The 6000-nt window shown below is 40.6% G+C and overlaps 1 protein-coding gene across 1 annotated transcript in view; it reads left to right on the top strand.

The window, feature by feature from the left end:
* Positions 1-1606: 1606 nt before the first annotated feature.
* Positions 1607-6000, top strand: part of LOC111969861 (caM kinase-like vesicle-associated protein) — an 83333-nt gene continuing 78939 nt past the window's right edge. Inside the window, exon 1 of the mRNA XM_023996195.2 lies at positions 1607-1810. The gene's annotated coding sequence lies outside the window, so the exon portion shown is untranslated. The remainder of the gene's footprint in view (positions 1811-6000) is intronic.

Raw genomic sequence — 6000 nt, 5'->3', positions numbered from 1 at the left:
CTAGCTTCTTCCAGGAATGTCCCTAGCAACTGCCTAGCAACAGGTAAACAACTTAGCTAGCTAAGAAAACGGTATAATTTTATGAAAAATTGTTACTTTTTCAAAAGCCTTTCTTCTTTGTTTGCTGCTTGTTTGGTCTCCTATTCAGTTTGCAGTTTTCTTTTGATTTTTTTTTCGATGTACTTTACTCTAAAAAAACATTTAAATTTCAATATTTGTAGGAGCTCATCTTTTCAGCTGCTGCTGCTTAATTTGGAACTCCGGAACAAATTAAGAATAAATATAAAAAACTGAAATATCACATTTACGTTAAGTATTCAGACAATTTACTCAGTATTTTGTTCAAGCACCTTTGGCAGCGATTACAGCCTCGAGTCTTCTTGGGTATGACGCTACAAGCTTGGCACACCTGTATTTGTGGAGTTTCTCCCATTCTTTACTGAAGATATTGGAAGGTGAACCTTCGCCCCAGTCTGAGGTCCTGAGCACTCTGGAGCAGGTTTCCATCAAGGATCTCTCTGTACTTTGCTCCGTTCATCTTTTCCTCGATCCTGACTAGTCTCCCAGTCCCTGCCGCTGAAAAACATCCCCACAGCATGATGCTGCCACCACCATGCTTCATCGTAGGGATGGTGCCAGGTTTCCTCCAGATGTGACGCTTGGCATTCAGGCCAAAGAGTTCAATCTTGACCATCAGACCAGAAAATCTTGTTTTTCATGGTCTGAGAGTCCTTTAGGTGCCTTTTGGCAAACTCCAAGCGGGCTGTCATGCACCTTTTAATGAGGAGTGGCTTCCATCTGGCCACTCTACCATAAATGCCTAATTGGTGGAGTGCTGCAGAGATAGTTGTCTTTCTGGAAGGTTCTCCCATCTCCACAGAGGAACTCTGGAGCTCTGTCAAAGTGACTATCGGGTTCTTGGTCACCTCCCTGACCAAGTTCTTTCTCCTCTGATTGCTCAGTTTGGCCAGGCGGCCAGATCTAGGGAGAGTCTTGGGGGTTCCAAACTTCTTCCATTTAAGAATGATGGAGGCCATTGTGTTCTTGGGGACCTTCAATGCTGCAGAAATGTTTTGGTACCCTTCCCCAGATCTGTGCCTCGACACAATCCTGTCTTGGAGCTCTACAGACAATACCTTCAACCTGATGGCTTGGTTTTTGCTTTGACATGCACTGTCAACTGTGGTACCTTATATAGATAGGTGTGTGCCTTTCCAAATCATGTCCAATCAATTGAACTTACCACAGGTGGACACCAATCAAGTTGTAGAAACATCTCAAGGATGATCAATGGAAACAGGATGCACCTGAGCTCAATTTCGAGTCTCATAGCAAAGGGTCTGAATACTTATGTAAATAAGGTATTTCTGTTTTTTGTATAAATTAGCAAAACATGTCAAAACGTAACAAAATGTGGAAAAAGTCAAGGGGCCTGAATACTTTCCGAATGCACTGTATATATGCAAATTGCGTGGGTTCATTAATTTGCCACACCCATTAGGTTCATATCAGATTAACTCGTAATTCGCTCCTCTATGCCACCCCACTCGTGTGTGTTCCATCCTCTTCATTGTGCGTAACCTACTGTATGTAGCCTATTCCGCCCCTCGTCCCTTACGGAGCTGAACTCGACGCGAGAGGCACAACATATGGTAAAAAGGAGCGCTGGAATTTATTTGAATTGTTTTAGAAATAAGTACTTCGTTCAAAGCTAAGTAGAAAGGTCGTTATATTTGCAGTAACAATCAGGAGAACAGTCGAGTGGAAAAAGTCAGTGGATTCAACGTTTATTGAGACATTTGCTGATAAGGTAAGTTCTCGCAATTTTAGTTGTCTAGGCTATCACAAAGAGTTGAGCTCACTAATTAATTTTCACTTTGGTTTGTTTGGGAAACTTAGGCCTTTCCCTTAATTAAGCGATTTTTTTTCTCAAACGCATTACATGTTAATAACATAAACCTAATCAGGTTAATTGTGCCGTTTAATATCAAGTATATAATGCTTGCACATTTTGCCGATAAAGTGATGGAGAACGATGCACCAGAATTTACGCATTATGATAGACTAGACTGGTCGAAACTTCGCAGTCAAATAGATTTTCCCCATGCTCGCTATTACGCCTACTGTAAACGAAGCGCACGAGACACGAGACTGCACGTGAACAACCTAGTGAAGCATATCGTGAGGTAGTATCCTACAATTTGGTAAATCTAAAGGGTACAGTTATTTCGTCGATACATCTCTGTTGTATAAGTTAAGTTATAAGTTATATAATAGCCTATATTTCAAACACCATCGCACCTAACCGGTTTCCAAGACGAATTGAATAAAATGTAACATTTGAGTGAGAATTTAGCTATTCAAGTATTTTTTTAAGAGATTGACTTTTGAGTTGCTCAACTTGTGATGTTCGACTGTGCGTGCCAACAAGTTGATAGTAGCCAAAATAATCGTGTAGCCTATTCGCATACCCGTTTTTCTGCATTCATATTTTCATTAATCTCATCTGCAACACCATGTTTTGCATGACATTGGCTATTTAATATAAAACGGGGTGTATCAGTGATGCTGATGCATACTAATCAAACGATAGGGCAGCGTTCAACACCTCTGTAACAGTTTAATCAACAAGTTCAAGTTTGTTAAGCCACTTACTGGTAATATATAGCATATTTATATAGTATATTTGACTATTTTCTATAGGAAAGTCAAGTGAGAACTTTTTACCCCTGGTGAGAAGAACTGAGAAGGTGATAGAMAGGATGTGCAGTTTCAAGCAGTCATCCCAATGACGCTGACACTTTCTTTTTATGCCATGACAGTGCCAGATTAGTTTTTTTTTTTAAACTCCTACACTCAGTCATCCTATTAATTTGTATTACTTGTATTGTATAATGCTTGACTATTTCTGGGCCCCCAAAGCATGTGGATATAGTAATATATCAGTAATACTTTTTTTTCAATAATAATAACAACAATAAATAACAATAAAAATCAATATAGTAATGGACTAACATACATTGACACATTTTCTTTGTCCTCATCTATTTTTTTGTTGGTTGGCAGATCCCATAACCACTATGACATTATCATATTCTTAGAGAAGCAAGTTAAGTTTTTTTTTTATTTCATCCAGTAGTTTTGAAAGTAGTGTTCATAAGCCAAAACGGTCTTGAAAATTGTGAACAATTGTATGACATGTTATGAATTCAAATTCGTACAATGATTCCGAATTTGTAAGTTCCTAATATCACATTCAATCTCGTTAATGTATGTCCAATTCAAATGTATGTCCAATTCAACATAATTAGCCCCACAATCTATTGCTACAATCTTGTGAGGTAGCTAATGGGGATGTGAGAAACTGAATAGATTCGTTTTTTTTTTATTGCAGCTGGTGAAACCCTGTGGCGTGACACATTAACACCAGTGTACAATGATCTGGGTTTGAAAGGACAGTATAGCTGGTTTTGTGAATGCACTATGGTGGTGGTGTGTGTGGTGTGTGTGTGTGTGTTGTGTGTGTGTGGTGTGTGTGTGTGTGTGTGTGTGTGTGGGTGTGGTGTGTGTGGTGGTGTGTGTGTGTGTGTGGTGGTGTGTTGGCTCTTAGCATGCAGTGGTGTAGTGGAAGAGTCCGGTAGCAAGAGAGTTACTGTAAAAAAAGATAAATGCAGGTAGCCCGGGTAGCCATTTGTTTAGCTATTTATCAGTATTGTTTAGCAGTCTTATGGCTTGGGGTAGAAGCTGTTCCTGACTTGGTGCACTGATACTGCTTGCTATGTCATGAGTGGCTGGAGTCTTTGACAATTTCTTGGGCCTTCCTCTTACACCGCCTTGTAGCACCTTGTGGTCAGGTGCCTTGCAGTTGCCAAATCTTTTCAGCTTCCTGAGTGGGAAGAGGTGCTGTCGTGCCCTCTTCACAACTGTGTGGGTGTTAGTGGACCATGTTAATTTCTTAGTGATGTGAATACAGAGGAACTTGAAGCTCTCGACCCACTCCACTACAGTCCCATTGATGTGGATGGGGGAGTGCTCAGCCCCATCCACCAAAGGGCTCCTGTCAGAGAGACTCAGATTCAGGACTTCTCTTCGATCGGTTTTATTATGGCAGTTCAATAGTGCTGAGCGATTAACCAAAATGTCTGTTATTCTGTATAATAAAAGAAAAGTCATTGACCAACATCTGTTCAAATATTTTAATTCCATTTAGGTCTGTTTTTTTCTGTGAACTTAATGTGCTGTTTCTCTAGATAAATCAGATCAAGCCTGAACTGTGCGATGTAGTAGGGAGTTGTCATTTCCAACAGGCCAATATTTGATATATTTATAGTTATAGTTTATAGTTTAGCGCAGAAAATGTGGTAATTAACTACAATGACGATAATCTATTACACGCCTACTTTTCCGGTATGTGTGGAGCAGACGTGGAGAATGAGAGAAGCGACAGAAGACGCGTGATCGAGAGGGAAAGAGAGTAGTTGCTTTGCAAGGTATTTCTACCGGGAAATACATGATCTACTGTGCCTTGCAAAAGTATTCATTCCCCTTGGAATTTTTCCTATTTTGTTGCATTACAACCAGTAATTTAAATTGATTTTTATTTGGATTTCATGTAATGGACATACACAACATTGTCCAAATTGGTGAAGTGAAATGAAAAAATAACTTGTTTCAAAAAATTCTAAAAAATTAAATTAAACAGAAAAGTGGTGCGTGCATATGTGTTCACACCTTTGCTATGAAGCCCCTAAATAAGATCTGGTGCAACCAATTACCTTCAGAAGTCACATAATTAGTTAAATAAAGTCCACCTGTGTGCAATCTAAGTGTCACATGATCTGTCACATGGTCTCAGTATATATACACCTGTTCTGAAGGCCCCAGAGTCTGCAACACCACTAAGCAAGGGGTACCACCAAGCAAGCGGCACCATGAAGACCAAAGAGCTCTCCAAACAGGTCAAGGACAAAGTTGTGGAGAAGTACAGATCAGGGTTGGTTTATAAAAAAATATCCGAAATTTTGAACATCCCACGGAGCACCATTAAATCCATTATTAAAAAATGTAAAGAATATGGCACCACAACAAACCTGCCAAGAGAGGGCTGCCCACCAAAACTCACGGACCAGGCAAGGAGGGCATTAATCAGAGAGGTAAGAAAGAGACCAAAGATAAGCTTGAAGGAGCTGCAAAGCTCCACAGCGTAGATTGGAGTATCTGTCCATAAAACCACTTTAAGCCGAACACTCCACAGAGCTGGGCTTTACGGAAGAGTGGCCAGAAAAAAGCCATTGCTTAAAGGGAAAAATAAGCAAACACGTTTGGTGTTCGCCAAAAAGCATGTGGGAGACTTTTCAAACATATTGAAGAAGGTACTCTGTGTGAACGCTGCGTGTAACACATCCGGTGTCAGGATAAATAAAAAGCAAGGTCTGCTAACTTTCTTTAATTATGTTTAATTACCGCAAACAATGAATGGCAAATGCAATTTTTGTATATACGGGTTCGCTGTATCACCGCGCAGGGTAAACAGGGAACTGGCAGGAAGTACGTAAACAGCTGTTCTTATACCGTGATGACGTAGTTCCAACGCGTCTGTTGGCCTATCACAGTAGAGGCTGGGCGCGGTTTAGACTTTGCCCCGCCTTTGCTGGCCCTCGGACTTGTCCAAGCCCCTTGGCGCTTTCCTTTGTCCACATCTGGTTGCTGGGTAGATTAGCTCCGTCTTGTGTCTCCCCTTGATTCTTCACTCAAACAATTCCTAATATGGTACTGAACAGTCTCCCAACCTCCCTGGTTAGCCTAGAGTGATGCACCCCTCCCCTCTCCAGACTGACCACAGCTTTTATGGCCTGTGTTGGTCAGTCCTTACACACCTACACACACATCCATCCGTATTGTTTGTGTGTGTGTGTGTAACAAAAGAATATTCATCTTCAAACAATATGCGAACAGGCTATAGTGCATAAACATAAATCCTAACAATTGCTCAGATGAGAC

Source organism: Salvelinus sp. IW2-2015, linkage group LG11, assembly GCF_002910315.2.
Source record: "Salvelinus sp. IW2-2015 linkage group LG11, ASM291031v2, whole genome shotgun sequence".
Lineage (NCBI taxonomy): Eukaryota > Metazoa > Chordata > Actinopteri > Salmoniformes > Salmonidae > Salvelinus > Salvelinus sp. IW2-2015.
This window is presented reverse-complemented; position numbering and strand designations above follow the sequence as displayed.